Raw genomic sequence first — 20010 nt, 5'->3', positions numbered from 1 at the left:
TATTTTCGTAATTAGTAATTAAAAATCTGTAAGGCCCTTTTAGTCACTTTTAGTGTTTTCGAATAGAACTCAATCTCACAAATGCGTGGATAAAAAACGATCGCGAATTGGAATGTTAATGAAGGAGAAATAAGGAAACAAGGGAAGGGGTAATTTTGTCTTTTGGACCCCTATGTATGGAAGGTCCCAGATTTAGGAAGGGAGCTCTTCTCGTTTTAGAAAAAAGCTATGCAAGTCGACTTGGTTGCCTCGGAATCTCTCTGCAATTTTGATTGTTTTTGGACAAACTTTCATACGCCGATTCCAATGATTTTGTCGACGACGATCTTGGCCACCATATGGGATAGACTCCTCTTGTCCCCATGGTCATTTCCCACCCAAGATCAACCTACTTTAGATCTCATTCGTGGCGGATTCAGTCTTGAGAATTCCGGGACTTTGATGCCGACGATCTGCCTTCTCCGTTCACCTCAACGTCGATGACTGCCTCCACTGCATTAACCTCAATTTGGGCTGCAAACTCCGAGCTTTAAATTTGACGTTCGAGCTCTATTAAAGACTTGACAAGGTACACCCTTTTCGTCGATCCACAACTTTACTGAGGAATTCAAGGTTTTGTAGTCATATCTAGACTCCGACGAATGTATGAATATTGCTCCATTCTCCACAAGCTTTAATTTGACATAATATGGGTCTGTTGACCCTAAAAACTACCAAGCCTACGTGGCGCGCAGGCTGAGTAATCTATAAGCTAACTACGTCCTTCGATGAATGCAGGGCGTGCCAACTCGTCGGCCGAGCTCGGCCGAGGAGTAAATTTGTTGATGTTGGGTGCGCGGCTGACTCCTGCGTCTTGCAATTGCGACCGAGGAAGGAACGCATCTCGGCCTCTTGGGTTCTCGAACCTGAAGACAAGGTTACTATTCTTACGAAGTTCACGAGTCGTCGTCGTCGGATTCAGTCACAGTGATGTTATTCGTCAGAGTAAACTCACGCCGAATCGACACCAAAGTGTAAGGGCACAAATACTCAAAGAAAATATAAGTTTTAATGGTGAACGTGTTCGGCCGTCCGAATGCCGAACTCTAAATCCCACTTGGGAATATCCAATCATAAAATAACTCGGCGTGCAATGCGCCGAGCTCGATATACTGTAACACCTCACTTCGCCGAGGAGGCTAATGAGATGACCTCAATCAATAAGGATCCAGAAATCCTTCTCGACCGAGACTTGGATAGGTAACCAACCGTCCTCGCCGCAGTGCTGTTGATGCCAACGGAAGATACTGCGAGACCGACTGATTCTACGATGACAGAGTTATCTATGCCGACTTAAGATATCACCGGTTGCTTCCATAGTGTTGTTGATGCCAACAGAAGATGTGTCAGCGAGAAAAGAAAGAAAAAAATCTCAAAGTTGTTGAGAAAGCTTGCGCAGGGCAGTTTTGTGTTGAATTGTAGGGGCCTGAATGATGCACAGCCTCCCCTATTTATAGCACTGGATCTCTTTGAATCCGAGTTAAAACCCTACTCGGACTAGGTCTTCTCCTCCTGATCAACACCAACTCGACCAGTCCTATTTTCACTAGGATTGTGAACCTAGTCCTTAACCGAGCCGGATTCGCTTCCGGGTTATTAATCCTGCTGAGACTCCTCATTGCACTAGGACTCGACTTCTTGCGTTATGACCTAGCCGACCTAGGTTTGGAGGCCCACGTACTGAACGATCCATGGCATTCTTGTCGCAAGGCCTTCCGGGTCGAGAATGATTCTATACTCGGCCCAAACTATTATTTTGGGCCCAAACATTGCCCCCTCGCTTCTGAGGTCTTCGGCCTGAATTCTTTGGCCGAGTTTCGATCTTGAAGAAGCGAATCTAATACTCAGAACCCCAGTACTCTCTTTCTAAGGCGCATTTATTGAGCACGATTGCACGATCTTGATCCTGCTAACCAACTCGCCACGTGGCATCTTCTAACACGGCCAATCCTAATAATGACATCTAAGACGTGCGGCTACCTGAACCGTTATGCCATCATGACCTTATGGCTGAACACAGCCACTCTACCTCAATCCGCGAGCCACCTGTCATCGTGCAGACGTCGAAACGTCTTCCGCTATTAATCTCGCCGTCACACGCAATCGTGCGCCCCCAAAATCTGATACCCCCGGTCTTCTCAACTGCATTTCCTAAATGTTCATAATGATTAGTGGTTTTCCGGTCGATTTTACCCCTTATTTTGAATTTCGAACGATTGCCCTTCCTTCCACAACTCTATAAATATTGAAATTCCCTCATTTGTACTTTACGCTTTCAAAATTTCTGAAATTTCTTACCATTGTCCTTCAATGTGTCTCTTCCTTCCAAGTCTTCATTCCTTAATCTTTAAACCCAGAAAATTCTTTTCTTGTCATCCCTTCAAACCATTCACCATGGCCTCCTTTATCTCTAAGCTTTCTAAGGAGTGTGACCAATGCCAGAAAATCATCGATCGGAGTTCAATCAAGACCATCCGATTTGAGAGTGACATGAGTACCCCTCACCAAATCTTAGGTCCTCTCTTTAAGGCGGCGGTGCCACCAACCATCACCGAGCTCCTCCAGAAGCACTGCCTGTCATCTTTGCTGCAAGGATTTGAATGGTCGAAGTGGGAGGTGGCGAGGCCTCAGGGCTCCTGGCCCTCGACCACTACAGCCTGGGCAGCCTGGGTTGTACGAATGGAAAGGCTTTTCGGCGAGCAATGGAAAGCCCTAGGCATTTATGATGTCATTCGCCTCTCGTTCATAGATATCATCCTGGACAATGAGCTCCTCCTAGCGGCCTCATGTTTCTGGTGTTCGGCTACTAACACCATGGTTCTCCCTCTCGACCCCATTGGCCCCACCATCATCGACCTCACTGCCATCTTGAGGACTTCCCCAACTGGAATCCCAGTCGACGCTACCCTCCTTGGGTACCCGTCGAACCTCAATTTGAAGGTGCTCTTCGACAAGCGAGCCCTTGAGATGCTGAGCGGTGATGGCCAAACACCCTCGAAGGAAGAGGTCCACAAGCTTCACAAGAACTTCTTCAACTACAACACCCTCTATCTCAATTTTGTCGGCCGATGAGAGGAGGCTCTGCGAGAAGGGGAGCACGAGGCTTTCCTCTTCTATTGGTACAACAAATTTATTTGTTGTACCAAATCTAATAAGTGTCTGGTCGAGAATATGCCAGTGGCCGAAGCTTTAGCTAGCGGTCACACTTTGGCACTCAGCCCGGCCATTCTCGCACATCTCCTACGCTGCTTGGCCGAAGTCACTCTAGACAAGGTCGATCCGTAGCAGAATGGGGCCCTCTGGGTCTTCCAACTCTGGCTGCAGGTCTATTTTGCCCCTTTTCGACCAACGATGGCCGATTTCTCGCCCAAGGAAGCGATTGGCCCCCAACTGGCTCTTCGGCCAATCACCCCCCACCAAGCTGAAGAAGTGTTCAGATACTTTTTCGCTCTCGATGACCTTTCTAATGATGAATTCTTGATCTGTCGTCGTCGAGAATACCCTTCGTCGATCAGACTTCTTACATCAGCATGGGGCGCGGACGAAGAGGCCGACCTTCGTCAATCCTGGGGGTTCTTCGTGCTTGCCCGCGATCTTCCTCTCGGCTGTGAGGGCCGCCAAGCGAGTTGGGAAGTGTATCATCCAAACTTCCTCGCTCGGCAGCTTGGCTACCTCCAAGGTTGCCCGGTCCCCCATCTCTCATCTCGGTCCGTCCTAAGCCGCTGACGTGAAACTGGTTCTTCCAAGAAGGAATGCAGTGACGCAAAAAGGGAGTTCCAAGAGCGATGCCAGAAATTCAGCCTTCGACCAGCCACTCTAGAAACTCTTTGCACCGATACCTTCGGTGCTTGGTGGGAAGAATATACCCAACAGTTCTTTGGTTCCGGTCGAAACCGTTCTCGTCAAACTCTTCGGTGGTCGACCTAAGAAGGCTTATGCCCCCCAAACCCAAGGTAATGGTTTATTTCTACCTTTTTCTTTCAATTTTGAACTACTGATCTGCTTTGCTGACTTGCTTTTGCTTCCCCAGGTAGCCGGTCCTTGAAAAATGTGGAAGTGGTCGCTGCAGCTGCGGCTGAGAAAAAATCGGTCACCTCGAAGAGGGCTAAAACCGCTGTGCCTGTCTTGCCGAGCAAATGGCCTCGTCAAGAGGCTGAGCCGACTATCGAACCCCCTCGGCCTACCAAGCTGGTCAAAAAGCTGGCAAAGAAAGGAGCACGAGAGATCCACGTCATCTCCAGTCAAACTACGGGGGCGACGACTCCCAGTGTTTCCCCTTCTCTAACCGTCGGCCAAGCCTTGGTCGAGAAACAGCCAACTCCGACCATAAAAACAGTCCAATCACGGCCTGTTTCTAAGGTCGATGCACCAGTCGTAGCTCCATCGGTCGAGGCTACGCCTGTCCTAGAAAAGGCAGTCCATGCGACCGAGAGGACTTCTCCCGCACATCCAAAACCTTCGATCTTCGTTCTGGAAGAGAGCGAGGGGAGCGACGAAGTTCCATTGGCGAGTCTCCCTTATCCTTGTCGTCAAACTTTTCCTGGGTCTGAGATGGCTGTTTCAGTCGGCCCTTCCACGGCCGACCATGGCAAACGACCGGCCGACGAACCAGTAGCGGCGACCGAAACGCCCATTCATCCTCAAGACCAAGACCTCAACATTCCTCCGCAGGAAGCTACTTCGGCATTCGTAAGTGCCTTCTATCGCCTTTCCTTGATTATTTTCCTGCCATAAAACTCTAAACCAGAAAAATACTGTCAGGTGCCTGCGTACTCTTTTCATCGAAACTTCTATGTGCCGAAGGGTGTTATCTATATTTCATGGCCGCCTCAGTGGCCATCGAACGTAGATAACCTCCATCGGCCGCGTGAACTGAGAAGCAATCTAAGACACTGGGCTCGGCCATTGAGTTCTTTAGGTTCGAGCAACGATCCTGAAGACATGACCGAGGTCTCCTCTCGGCAGGTTAAAAGAAACGAAACCTTCTTGCTATCTTTTTCATGACCTCTTTTGAGCTTAACCTGATTTGTGTGTGCAGGCTTCGTGAAAGGTCGAATTCAAAGCTCTTTTGTCCAGCACCACTGGAGGGGCTGGTCCTTCGGCCGCCACAACTGACACTGCTGATTCAACTGCTCTGACTCGGCTGCAAGAGGTCTTGTCACTTTCGGCGTCGTAAGTCCTTGAGCGTAAAGGTCTTGACTTGCTGGGTGCGTGTCTAAACGACCTTGGAGCCGACGGTCAGCTGAGCGGCGAGGCTGTCGTTCAGGCGTCAACCGCCTTGGAGCGGGTTCGAGAAACTTTCAATATTTTCGAGAGCGCTCTAAGGGCCGAACAAAACCTGCAGGCTGCCATGGCCGTTCAAGCTACTCTTTGTCCAAAGATTGACGCCCTAAAGGCCAAATGAGAGGTCTTGGCCGACCTCGACCGTCAAATGGCCGAATTGGAGAAACACCGATCGGCCATTGCCTCCGAGCTTGCCAAGGACTTCGAGTCGGGCGGCAAAGCTTGTTTGACCGAGTATGCGGCGAACACAAAACGGGTCGAGCAGTTGAAGTTGGACAAGAAGAATCGGCAGGCCGAGGTCATCATGGGCGATGTGCGGTGGTTGGAGCTGAATGCCCTGCTCGGCACTCTTCTACCTTCTTCACCTTGAATGTATTTGAATGTAAACCGATCGACTTACTCATTTTGTACATGCTTATCGATCTTAATGAATTGGTTTTCTATTCCCGCATTTCCCATGTGACCGGATAGTATTTCTTCAAAAACTTCCCATTGATTGGTAATCTGTGAACTAAACCGGTCCGATCTTTAAGATGATACGCCCTTTTTCCGTATACTTTATGTACAACGAACTGCCCTTCCCAATTTGGCGACCACTTGCCGAACCTAGGGTCTTTTAGTCCTACGGGTAACACCGTTTGCCAAACCAATTCACCATCGCCGAATGTTTTCTGTCGCACCTTTTGATTATAGGCTCGCTCGGCAATCCGTTTTTGTGCCACCAATAAGTTATAAGCGTCAAGTCGCGCTTCTTCCAAATCTTCTAATTCCTGCCTCATGGACTGATTATTTTCGGCGCTAAACAAACTACTTTGTTCAATTAATCGCAACGAATTTATGCTTAACTCGACTGGTAACATTGCATCGTGTCCGTAGGTTAATGCGTACAGGGTTGTCGCAGTCGCCGATCGGGACGATGTTCGATATGCCCATAATGCCTCGTTCAACTTCAAATGCCACATGCCGGGCCTTTCTTTTATTATTTTTTCGAGGATGCCGATCAAGACTTTATTACTTTCCTCGACCTGCCCATTCGCTTGTGGATAATACGGTGTAGACTGTTCGAGCTGAATTTTTAAATTTGCTTTATACTCTTTAAACCTTTCGGCTGTGAAGATTATTCCATTGTCAGTTATGATCGTTTCTGGTACGCCAAATCTGGTCACAATGTGTTCCTTCACGAAGTCGCAAACTTCTTTAGACGTTAGCTCGGCATATGATTTCGCTTCGACCCACTTAGTAAAGTAATCGGTTGCGACTATTATCCATGCGTGCTTGGCAGCTCCAGAAGATGGCTCGATTTTGCTGATTACGTCCATGACCCATCCTCTAAACGGCCATGGTTTAATGACCGAATGTAATGATTCGGCCGGGGCCCTTTGTATAGGCCCATGAATATGGCACTGTATGCACTCTCGTGCAAACTCGATACAATCCTTTAATATCCTTGGCCAAAAATAGCCGTGTCGTTGAAGTAGCCATCGCATTTTTCGTCCGGATTGATGAGCTCCGCAAACCCCTTCATGGACCTCTGTGATTGCCTGAGCACCCTCTTGGAGGCCGAGGCATAGCAGTAACAAACCATCTTCGCCTTTTCTGTATAACTCGTTTTGGTACGTGACATAGTTCATGGCGTGAACTCGTGTCTTGCGACTATGTTTTCCATTGGGATTGTCAAGGTACTGCATAATGGGTTTTCTCCAATCATCTGGTGTTGCCTTGACGGTATAAACCTCTATAGTGCCTTGTCGGTCTAGCAACGAAGGTAAAGACATGACTCTGGTGCGTATCACGTCGTCGCGTCGGAGGATTTGCTGGTTAACCAAGGCCGGGTACAGCTGTCGTAACACCGGTATTTCTCGGCCTAGCTTGCCCCCTAGGAGTTGTGCACCGGAGGCGATTTGAGCTAATTCGTCCGCGTCGGTATTATAGATTCAGGAAATATGCTCGAAAGTAATACCGTCGAAGGACTCGGCCAAATAGCTGGCAACCAAGTGGTAGGGTACCAGGGTACAACTTATGCAGCGGAAAGATCCATTAAGTTGGTTAATCACAAGCTCAGAGTCACCGAGGACGAGGGCACGGGTGGCCCGCAAGTCATGAAGGAGGCCAAGGCCGATGATAAGGGCTTCATATTCGGCCTGATTATTGGTGCAGTCAAAATCCAACTTAAGCGAAAAATACCAACGATCGTGATTAGGAGATTGAATGACAACCCCAACACCGGCCGAGGATGAAGTACTGGAACCGTCAAAATACATCATCCAATAGTTGTCGCGTGTCTCAACCATGCCGATTTCGACATCGGTGTCCCCAAAACCGTAGGGGGAAGGATGTTGAGCAAGGAAGTCGGCCAATGCTTGGCCTTTGACAGCTTTCTGGGGCACGTACTGCAAGCTAAACTCGGACAACGCCATCGTCCACTTCCCAATTCTCCCTTTTACAATTGGCCGGGTAAGCATGTACCAGATAACGTCGGTCTGAGCAATAACTTGTGTGACCGACGAAAGCATGTAATGCCGGAGCTTGGAGGCGGCGAAGAACACGGCAAGACAGAGCTTCTCAACGGCAGAATAATTGGTTTCCGGTTGATTAAGATTTCGACTGAGGTAAAAAATAGCATGCTCTCGCCCGACATCGTTATCTTGGGCGAGGAGGCAGCCGATGGACCCTTCAGCCGTCGAGATATATAGTTTGAGAGGTTTACCGCGCCGTGGTGGAACAAGGACAGGTGGTGTCGTGAGGGAGACTTTGATTTGTGTAAACGTTGCCTGATGCTCGTCTGTCCACGCAAATGTATCTGAGTCCTTAAGTTTCAAAAGCGTCGAGAACGCTTTCATTCTTCCTGCCGAGTTAGCTATAAATCAGTGGAGAAAATTTATCTTGCCGAGTAAGGACTGCAGTTGTTTCTTCGTCGTCGAGGGTGGAGCATTGATGATTGCACGTGCTTTATTCTCGTCCACTTCAATTCCACGGTGATGCACGAGGAAACCGAGAAAATTACCGACCGACACACCGAATGCACATTTGGCAGGGTTCATCTTGAGATTGTGTTGACGCATACGAAGGAAAGCCTGTCGGAGGTCATCCAAATGAGTCCACTGTTGTTTGGACTTAATTACAACATTGTCAATATAGACTTCGATGATGGTTCCAATTAAATCATGAAATATAGTGTTCATTGCCCGTTGGTATGTGGCGCCGGCGTTTTTGAGGCCGAACGGCATGACAACCCATTCGTAAGTGCCGAGTGCCCCCGAGCAGCGAAAAGCAGTCTTTTGCACATCAGCCTCGGCAATGAAAATTTGGTTGTACCCGGCGTGTCCATCCATAAAGGACAAGATTGCATGATTTGCCACGGCATCGATTAACAAATCCGAAATCGGCATTGTATACTCTTCTTTAGGAGTTGCCAGATTCAGATTTCTAAAATCGATGCAAATGCACAATGCACCATTTTTCTTTAAAACAGGAACGATATTGGCCAACCATTCCACATATCGAGCTGTCCGAATGAACCCGGCTTTCAAAAGCCGAACTAGTTTGTCCTTGATACCGAGTTGAACTTCGGTCGAGAAGCGTCGAGGTGGTTGACGGAAAGGTTTACATCCAGGTTTAATACGTAACTCATGCTCGACGAGAGTACAATCCAAACCAGGCATTTCATGATAGCTCCAAGCAAAACAATCTTTAAACTCCTCCAGCAGGGCACGAAGTTCATTCTTCAGAGGTTGGGGAAGTAGAGCACTAATAAATAAAGGTCGTGGGTCATCGGCCGTCCCAACATTAACTTCTTCCAAGGGATCTTTGACTTGGGGCCGATTATCTTCGAGCTCGGCCGGGGCGGCTTGAATTGTCACGAGATAAGACATGACCATTATCTCCTTCGGCAAGGAACTCGACAAGGTTAACGCCCGAATTTGGTTGTTTCGATATAGTATACCAATGGGCCAGCAGTCGTTCCATAGTAGATGAAACCGCGGCCCTACGTTTTTCCCGATCGGTGTCAAACATCGGCTTCGGGGATGAAATTAGCTAAACCGAGTCTCGCCGAATCCTGATGGACAGTTTCGGCGCCAACCTCGATAGCTTTTTGAACAGAAATCCGAGTCGGATGTCCTTCGTCATTGAAACCCTGTAGGGTGATATAGCCGATGTGGTCATCATAATACCGTGCTTGGATCATGTTAGTTTCGAAGGGCTGACTATCGGCCGGGTGAACGATGACCGATTTACCGTCCCAGAAAACTAGCACTTGATATAAGGATGAAGGAATACAGCTGGTTTAATGAATCCAGTCTTGACCGAGCAGAGCGTTATACTCGATCTTGGAGTCAACGATAAAAAAGGCGGTTATATGATTTCGGCCGGCAATATTTACCGCTAAAGGAAGCACCCATTTGGTTTGTGATTTGTCTCCGACGAAACTGCTTATTGTGATCCCGAAAGGAATGAGTTCTTCATTGGAGCGATGCAACGCCTTCATGATGTTTACAGGCATGATATTGACCGTCGCTCCGCAGTTGACAAAAACTTTGGAGACTGGATACCCTTCGATATGGGCCATGACATACAACGGCTTCAAATGATGGAGGTTGGCCGATGATGAGCGAGAAAACAATTCGGCCAAAGCTGCTTTGATATTGTCATCTTTTGTTGCAGAGTCGTCATCGGCAATAGTTACAAAGTCAATGTGACCGGCTTCCTCGGCAATTACGTCACCATCAAGGAAACTCGGTTGAGCTGTGCTTGATTGAAAATCGGCGGGCAACACATGGACCATACTGATTTCCATGTTGTCCAGAACTGACGGGCCCACCAGGTTAGGATCCTCTTCGCTCGCTGCGTCTCTTGTCTGGTCGGCGACTGCGGCCTCCGCTGCCGTTAGAGTTGGACAAAAAGACTCTTCTGTTCCTTCTTCAATGGTTTGATCCTGCAGCGTCTCTTTGGCAGCCTGTTGGTTCTGCGTAATTGCCTCAGGTGAGGTTGAGATTGAAAGTGTGCTTCGGGCCAAGACCCGAACTTGCTCCTGGTAATGCATCCGGGCGTCTCTGGTGTCGAGATAGGCATCCAATCGTGCAACACGGGCTATTTCATCGGCCGTAAGGCCGAAGAGAGACACAGCCGAAAATACTTCAAAGTGATATCGTAAATACTGAAGGTCCTCTATTGAGAAAGGAAGGTCAGCGGCATCGATATCAGTATATAGGTCGACTTCAAATCCAAGAACACGAGCTTCTCGTATGTGCTGGAACCTTACTTTCAATCCTGGGTCTAAGGTCTTCTGAATGATTTGCTCGGTATCAGGGCAAGTTTGGATCAGATCAATTGTGTCTTGACATGCTTTCGGCAAACCATACAGATCGTTGGCCGAATGTTTCTTATGAAATTCTCGCATATATTCCAAGGCCTCCCCGAGGAACGGCGGATGCAAATTCTGTCGAATTTTGATCAAAGGTTCTTGTATGGCCGGCGGGGCTAATTTGCTTTCGGCCTCTTGCCTGAAATGCTCGAGGCGTGCCTTCATCTCCCCCGGCCGAAGAAGAAGTTTGATCCATTTATCAGCCTCTTCGAACGTGGTTTCGACATCTCGGTTGACCATCTGTTTCCCTTGAACGAACTCTGTCATAATAGCTAGAGGTGGTCGTTCATCATTAGTAGCAATTGTGTCCTTCGGCCGCCATTTAGGGACCGAAGTTTCTTGGGCTACCCGTCGGCGGGCCATGCAATCTATCCTTTGGTGCCGGCGTTTCTGGGATTTGGATAATGCGGTGTAGACGCCTTTCGAAGAATGATATGTATACCAACGTTGATCTCTAGGTTCGGGAGGTTTGAAAGTTTTTTGGCTCCGCGATGATTCCGTTTTTTGGCTCCGTGATGATTCCGGACTGCTAGAATTACGTTTATAGTAGTCCTCGTCATAAAATGAAGCATCAAAATCAAGGTGCCGCCTGACTGAGGGTGTCTCTTCCATCCTCACTTTATGACCGAGCCTATCAAAAACCCATTGATGTTGGCCTACGTTGGCAACCTTTTGCTGGGTTGCGGCCGTAGGTCGTTCCGTTATAAGTGAAGAGGGATTCTCCTCTGGCTCACTGCCGACCTTTGCTCTACATTTACTGCACAAAACCGCCGTCCCACTGTCTTCATCGGTGCTATAATCCATCATAGGTTTGACAATAGCGGGTCCCGTTAAAGCTGTAGGTGGTTCGTTTGAATGAAAATCGACCATGAAACGTGGCCGAGAATTCTGATTCCGAAAGAGTTGCGTCGCAACAACTTCGGCCTTCCCTTTCCCTTTGTCTTTAGGTAGGCATGCATCGACCATATTTACTGTTGCCGTGGGGAACGGGTCAGTATCAACACTCATCTTCTTCTCTGGAAATTTCAGTTTGCCATTATCAATCCAGCTTTGGACGTTGTCTCGAAACACGACGCAATTGTTTATCGTGTGTTTGCTTGAATTGTGGTATTTGCAATATACCTTTCCTTTAAGCTCTTCGGCCTTGGGAATGTTGTGCCCAGGCCGAAGTTTGATGATCCTCGCTGATAACAGTTGATCAAAAATTGCATCGGCCTTTGTAATATCAAAAGTATAAACTTTTGACGGTTTCAGTGTTCCTTCAGTAGCCGAGCGGATTTTTACTTCCTTAGAGTCAACTTGAGTCAGCGCCTTGCAAACGTATGGCTTATCTATCTGTATCTCAGCTGCATCCACACTAACGCATTCATCCTCGGTTGATGTATAATTGACAGTAGGATTCTTGTAAATCGTCCCCCGAGCTGGAGCTTTCGAAATCTTTTCCTCGCGGAGCAAATAATCATACTGCTCGACATGTTGGGCTAATTCGTACATATCCCAAAAGTTTGCCCCCAAGAATTTCTTTTTGTATTCGACGTCAAGACCGTTCAGAGCAAGTCTGACGAATTCAACTTCGGGGAGAGGCACTCAGCACCAGTTCCTGGCTGATTTGAATCTAGTAAGATAATCCATTGGTAACTCGTCGGACGCCTGAGCCATCCTTGCTAGTGAGGATACTGACATTTCCATTCCCGGCCGATAAAACTGCTCATGAAATTTCTCGACCAACTCTTCCCAACTCTGGACGGAGTTCGGTGGGAGGTTAATATACCAAGCGAACGCTGAACCGGTTGATCGGATCATATTTATATATATTTTTACTTTAAATTCACTCGTCTTTTCTTGGTTAGTTCCTTATATTTTTGAGCTATTTACGTTATTTTTGTGTTTATAGGATTTGTTATGCAAAGAAAATAAAAATAGAACAAGTGAAATTTTATTCGTGAAAAGCAAATTTAAATTACAATATTGCTAACCCATTGTGACGCTAAATGATAAACCAATATTTAAACTATATATTTCATCATTTTATATTTCTTTTCTTGTCTAATTATTTGGAAGCTTTAAGTATTTATGATACTCTTGATATATTGTGTTTGTAGGAGTAACATGATCCAAAGAACTTATTTTTCTGCTATGTGGGGCTGCTAGAAACTAAATGAAAATAAAAGGAGAGCATCGGGAGGAGAATATAGAGGAAAGCAAGCTGCCTTTGCAGCTGGAGGAAAGCAGGTCAGCGACAAAGGGATCCAAGGAAGTCAGAAGAATTAGGGGACAGCAACTGGCAAAGCAGAGGAAATGGAGGAGTCCACACGGGGGACGGAAAAAGAATCCAAAGAAGGGGAAAAAGACTGACAGCTCGCAGAAGAAGGGGGGCCTCGGTGAGAAAGGATAATAAGACGCAAGAGAAGTGAGCGGTCTGGGGGAGCTGGAAAGAAGCTGCCTTTGGGCAGCGTGAGAAGGTTAGGCGCAGAACAGAAAAATAAGTGGGGGGGAGAGAGGGACGGAAAGAAGCAGCCAAGCTGCCTTTGGCAGCTTGAGAGACAGGTGGAGGGAGGATAGAAGCTGCCTTTGGCAGCTTGAGAGACAGACAGAGGAAAAGAAACGAAGGAGGTGACGCGGGGCAGGAGAAGAAGGCAAGAGGAAAGCTGCCATTTGGCAGCTTGAGCAGGGGGGATTGGAAAGAGTCGCAGGGGGGTCACAAGCTGCCTTTGGCAGTTTGACTGGCAGGACAGTGCGGCATGGCAGGAGAGAAGTGACGCAGGGAGTGAGGGCAGAAGCACAGAAACGCAGCAGATCTTATTCTCTCGGTTAAATCTTTCCAACTTATGATTAATTTTTGGTTTAATTTTAGAATAATGTGTAATTAAATTTATTTTGGCTAGAGGTTAATTCAAAGCCATGAATATATTTGTAATATGAATTGATTACCTTCGGTTGTGATTTCATAAGTTGTGATTTCAATTTACTTATCCGTTCGTATAAAAACTGATTTGTGTATGTTGGTTGAGAGTGCACGCTTAATTTACATGCATGAATTTGATGCTAGAATATAAGTGAATTTCACCTAATCGTTATTAACTTATTTTCACAAGTAGTAAAGGTTGCTAGTCACAATCACGTTAAGTAAATTCTTGGCAAGAGTATCATGCTTTTCATAGTTACGAATGCCTCGTCAATGCTTATAGTTTTCACAAAGTTTAATGATCTTTGATTGTATCTCTATTGTGCTTTTCACGTAGGGGACTTTTGAAGAATGTTTTGAATTGTTGTATGCGTTTTCCCGTCCAATTCAATAACTTAAGGAAAACTTGAAGATTAAAAAAGTGCTATTCACGATTAATCTGAAGTGTTGAAATTCACAACTTATTGAAAGAACAACTGAAAATCAATTTGGGTTGCTTATGTGTCATGTGTGGAGAAGAACCCTCTAGCTAGTCCGTCATTTATCATTTCACCTTAATTTCATGTTTTTGTCAATTCTGTAATTTATTTAAGTTTAATTTACTTCTAGTCAAAACCAAACACCCTTCCATTATTAAATTATATTATTTATTTAGTTTTCTTTATTGTTAGTCTTTTAATTTAATTTCCGTCCATTTCAGTTCCTAGTGTTTAATTTAATTGTTTTCATTATTTTGAGTCATTTTAAGTGTGTTTCGAGTTATTAGAGTTTTTAGCCTAGTTTTGTGTCCTTGAGTCTTGTTTAATATTTTTAAATTAATTTAGAATAGATTAGCAATCCCTCCTAATCCCCGGCCTAGAACGATACCCTACTTATACTTATACTACAATTGACAAAAAGAGGGTTTAATTTGTGTGTCAAGTAATTCTCACATCACCGGTCAACGAAAAATTGAAAAGTCGCAGCTTGTGAAAGTCACTATTGACGTTCTCGCATTGCGCGGTGAAACGAGCTACATGTTCTAACGATGATAAGGATGATTCTCCGGCAAAAAGGCTAAAATCCAGGATTTTAAAACCTCTAGGGTATTCGAACTGTTCCACATAAGCTGGATATGGGTGTATAAACATAGGAAACTTCGACCCTTTCTTCATGGCCGAATCGATCATCTGTTGGACCTCGGTCATATCGACGGGTGTTACTTCCACTCTCTAGTCGAATCCATCTGACCTACTATTCGACCCTCCTCCTCTTTCCAAGTTGATTGGCCTGAGCCGAGCAGGAATTAGCTCGGCCGGTGCACTTGATAATAGATTATTCCTCGGCGGTAAATGCTGGGCAAGATCGAAAGTTCTACCATCGCTGACCTTGCTAACCAGTATTTCGAGTAATCTGGTTTGTGCTTCACTGGAATTGCGTATCACGTCATGAATTTTATCGATTCCTCGACTCAATGTCTGTTCAACCGTCCAAGATTGCTCGTCAAGCCATTTTCGAATAAACGACCTTGTGGGTGGATCGGATCCTTCGCCACCATCTTCATCACAATCTTCCATTACTCCTTCGCAAGTGTTCATGTCGGGAATTTCAAGACTGCGAACCTGACCGCCGAGATTAACTTCCCTTTCTCGGCGGGTTGCGCTTGTGGACTCAGGTGTCACGGCGCTGACGGGATTCTGCGCCTCTGGCACACTGTGTCCTACGTTCTGAATCGGCAAATCGGCTGTTGATTTTCCCATAGCTGTTTTCTTTTTTACCGATCGCGTTTCAATTGGCATGAACTTCGTAGTTTAGCCCTAGGTCCCACCAGGCGTGCCAAAATGTTGACCCTAAAAACTACCAAGCCTACGTGGCGCGCATGCCGAGTAATCTATAAGCTAACTACGTCCTTTGGTGAATGCGGGGCGTGCCAACTCGTCGGCTGAGCTCGGACGATGAGTAAATTTGTTGATGTTGGGTGCGCGGCTGACTCATGCGTCTTGGGATTGCGACCGAGGAAGGAACGCGTCTCGGCCTCTTGGGTTCTCGAACCTGAAGACAAGGTTACTATTCTTACGAAGTTCACGAGTCGTCGTCGTCGGATTCAGTCACAGTGATGTTATTCGTCAGAGTAAACTCACGTCGAATCGACACCAAAGTGTAAGGGCACAAATACTCAAAGCAAATATAAGTTTTAATGGTGAACGTGGTTCGGCCAGCCGAATGCCGAACTCTAAATCCCACTTGGGAATATCCAATCATAAAATAACTCGGCGTGCAATGCGCCGAGCTCGATATACTGTAACACCTCACTTCGTCGAGGAGGCTAATGAGATGACCTCAATCAATAAGGATCCGGAAATCCTTCTCGACCGAGACTTGGATAGGTAACCAACCGTCCTCGCCGCAGTGCTGTTAATGCCAACGGAAGATACTGCGAGACCGACTGATTCTACGATGACAGAGCTATCTATGCCGACTTAAGATATCACCGGTTGCTTCCATAGTGCTGTTGATGCCAACGGAAGATGTGTCAGCGAGAAAAGAAAAGAAAAAATCTCAAAGTTGTTGAGAAAGCTTGCGCAGGGCAGTTTTGTGTTAAATTGTAGGGGCCTGAATGATGCACAGCCTCCCCTATTTATAGCACTGGATCTCTTTGAATCCGAGTTAAAACCCTACTCGGACTAGGTCTTCTCCTCCTGATCAACACCAACTCGACCAGTCCTATTTTCACTAGGATTGTGAACCTAGTCCTTAACCGAGCCGGATTCGCTTTCGGGTTATTAATCCTGCCGAGACTCCTCATTGCACTAGGACTCGACTTCTTGCGTTATGACCTAGCCGACCTAGGTTTGGAGGCCCACGTACTGAACGATCCATGGCATTCTTGTCGCAAGGCCTTCCGGGCCGAGAATGATTCTATACTCGGCCCAAACTATTATTTTGGGCCCAAACAGGGTCATTTTTTGTTATGGCCAGAATCCGACGAGTCATAGCCACTAATTATCGTGTGCGATGGCGGGTGGCAGTGGTGTGTAGGCTCGATGCCCACTTTGTCTACTTAGGCCAATTCATATGCCCTGAATTTGGTTTTTGACACCCCTTTGACAAGATTTGACTGTTTGATCCTAGTTTCGTAAAGGTCCGCCACACGGCCTTTCTAGTAGATAAAGATCTGACTGTTGGATCCTTATGAAATTATAGTATGTGGTTATATGTAATACTTTAGGATCTTAGGAATTTACAGGTTGGAAGTTCGACGTACAGGTCATCCAGATTAAATTATTAGGGTTGTTAACCGTATCGTTGACCACATTAACCAAGGGTTGACATTTGGTCAAAATGTTCCGAATCGTTCTTAAGTACTGAAATTAACATTACTAGATGTCCGATAAAGTCTAATGGGTCTATCTTGGTAAGCGAGCCATATTGAGCGATATGTGCTTTGTTTTGCATGCGAGTGGCAACTTACTAAAATTTACTTGATTATTGAACTTCTAGATGATATAATTGATATGTCATTGCTAGTATGAAAAAATGAGCATGGAACCATAGTAGAAGTTTTTTGTAGAACTTATATGTTGTATGACAAGTCTTTTGGTTAGTCATGTGGAATCGAGTGTGTGTGTACGCGCTTACAATTGTGATTCATGCTGAATTGATGTATGATGTACGATTCATGATGTAAGATGTATAATGTGTGATGATACAACTAAACCATGTAGCAGTGTGGTACATAGGTGGTCGTGCTTGGTTAATCTGCATTGGGGAACCACATCATTTGATGCATGTCTATGGACCTGCTTGGTTAATCCGCATTGGGGAACCATATGCATTATAAGCATGACTTTGCTTGGTTAAACTGCATTGTGGGATCACTACTTATTTGGTTACCTTGTTTCCATAGGTGGTCTTACTTGGTTAATCCACATTAAGAGACCATGCTATTGGTGTCATAAGCTTGGTTAATTCTGAATTAGGAGACCATACACATTCTAGGGGTGACTCTGGTTGGTTAATATGCATTAGGGGTCATTGCCTACCTTGTTACTTGGTGCTCATGGGTGGTCTTGCTTTGTTAATTCGCATTAAGGGACTACACCATTTAATGCACGCTTATGGTTCTACTTGGTATATCCGATGGGGACAATATGTATTTCAAGGGTGATCACTACCTACACAATTAGTTTATGCCTATAGTACTGCTTAGTATATCCCCGATGGGTGACCATACGTATTCTAGGGGCGATGGTGTTTGGTATATCTGCGATGGCTGACCACTTCCTCCATAAGGTTGTAAGGAGAAGTTGTGCTTGGTAAACCCGTGATGGGCGACCACTTCCTAGTGGGATTCCGTTAAGTGGTCTGGGATCCCAGCTCTTGGTCGGTTCCGTGGAGTTAGTCCTAAACCCTAGATTATTGTGAATAGAAATTACTGATAGTAGACATTTATGTTTGTAAATTAGGGTTACAATATTGCTTGAAATCCAGGTAGGGAAATACAAAGATTATTATCAAATTTCGTGAAAGGATACTTTGATCTTGTTGGTTGATTAAGTAGTTAAATGTTAATATTGAGTATCCTTGAGTCATGGAATCTATTATTTGTTGTGATTGTGGAACTGTGTTGTAAAACATTGTTATGTATGCGGATGACGAAATGACAATCTTGGTTGTCATATGGTTTCGTTATTGAATATGAAATGTATTGATTTATGCTTTTCGAGTTCCATTGAGTGATTTTAGAACTTTATGTTTTTTTGTTAGGAAGTATCAAGAGAAATGTCAGAGCTTGACAAAGGGTAAACTACGAATGGCTTAATCCCGTTTTAGGGTATGTAGGCAATCTAATATAGAGATTCGATGTAGCCATGAAATAAAAGAAAAAAAAGTTACTATGCTATTGAACTATTGGTTTGTTTTGGTCGTGTCTCGGAGGCGAGGTATGATAGATGAATAGGCACATGGTGACATCACGTATTGATCCTAATGTATTGGGATCGATGCGTGACAAATGCTACAACTTATGTACGAGTATGGGTTTGTAATATCTCCATATATAAAAGATGCAAGTCTATAACATAGAGGGTAAATGTTTTATCCCAATCCTCACATGAGTGAGCTTTACACTAAGTAGTATATACACCAAAGTGAGAGTTTCCAGATTAAAAAAAAATATAGAACGTAATTATTTTAGATCCTTGAAAGTGAAACTAGGGGCAGAACTAGGATTTCATATGCGGGGGCCAAATCATTATACAAGTAAGAACTATCAAGAATTTACATATGACGTGCACACCAACATGGTACTTAGAACAAACTTTAGTTAAGAAAAACACATGGAAAATCCCTAGAACAGTATGCATATACCAAAAGAAATATCACGAATCTATAGTTACAAATTTATCATGACTCATGAGTATAATACAATTATGCATTCAAAAAAGACCCACAATCAACAAACAAGAAAGATAATTCTCACTAGAACTAAACCTTGCAAGCTGAATAACTACTATAATGGTTGCCATGAGTAAAGTACACCAACTTATTATAACCTTGCAATCGTTTGCAAAGAAGCATTGTTATAAGTCACTTCCAACAAAATCAAGCTTCTTCATAGTCATTGCCAAGTCCACAAACCAAGAGAACCCGAAAAACCTTCACCTCAAAGTTGACTAACATCGGTTGATGTAAAATATGTGATTGAGTAGTAAATCTTCATCTCTATAAAAGATTCTTCTCAACAGAGCAAGAGACTGGGCACAGCTATTAAGTCTCTATAATGAAGTGAAAGAGTAACCATAACAGTGACGTAGGACGAGCCAAGGTTCTCAAAGAGACGAGTGTAGATAACCTGAGAATCACTCAACCAAAGAAAAAGAAAACGGAACTCGTGTTGCTTTGTTTTCTCCAACTTTGGTATGGCATGATTCCATCCGGTGGCGGCTCATGTTGCTTTGCTTTCAGACTATGCTGGCTTTCCTAGCTTTTGCTTCTCAAATTAATGTGCATCTCAGTATATATGTTTATCTCACTGTTCTCTTTTCTTAACCCTGTGATGTTGCTTGATCTATTTTGCAGGTTTAGACCTTTAGGTTTGACTTTATAAGGGTTAGGTTTCATCCCCCCCCCCCCTATTTTCCTTGTATCTCTATTGTTTTCATTTCTACCAGGGCAACATTTATGTCCCCCTTCATTTTCATGTATTTTTTTAATCTTTTTTTTTTCTTGTATTATGAGGGGTTAGGTTTATTTCCTCCTGGCTAAGTGTAACTTCTTTTTTCATTATCAATAAAATACCCCTCGTAAGACCAAGTCAAACGCTTTTCAAAGGAGAAAATGACTCGCTTCTTAGATATAATTTTTAAAATTCACTAAATGACTTCTTTAAAGATACATATGGAACCCCTTAAATAGGAAGATTATAAAGCATTAGTTGGAT

At 45.0% G+C, this 20010-nt stretch overlaps 2 long non-coding RNA genes across 2 annotated transcripts; both read left to right on the top strand.

The window, feature by feature from the left end:
• Positions 1 to 54: 54 nt before the first annotated feature.
• Positions 55 to 19835, top strand: LOC139197153 (uncharacterized). The gene is made up of 2 exons (XR_011582295.1): positions 55 to 692; positions 16526 to 19835. It is a non-coding gene; the product is annotated as an uncharacterized lncRNA (long non-coding RNA).
• LOC139196698 (uncharacterized) lies at positions 13169 to 14023 on the top strand. Its single transcript, XR_011581796.1, has 2 exons — positions 13169 to 13231; positions 13275 to 14023. It is a non-coding gene; the product is annotated as an uncharacterized lncRNA (long non-coding RNA).
• Positions 19836 to 20010: the final 175 nt, after the last annotated feature.

This window comes from Malus domestica, chromosome 06 (assembly GCF_042453785.1).
Source record: "Malus domestica chromosome 06, GDT2T_hap1".
NCBI lineage: Eukaryota > Viridiplantae > Streptophyta > Magnoliopsida > Rosales > Rosaceae > Malus > Malus domestica.
This window is presented reverse-complemented; position numbering and strand designations above follow the sequence as displayed.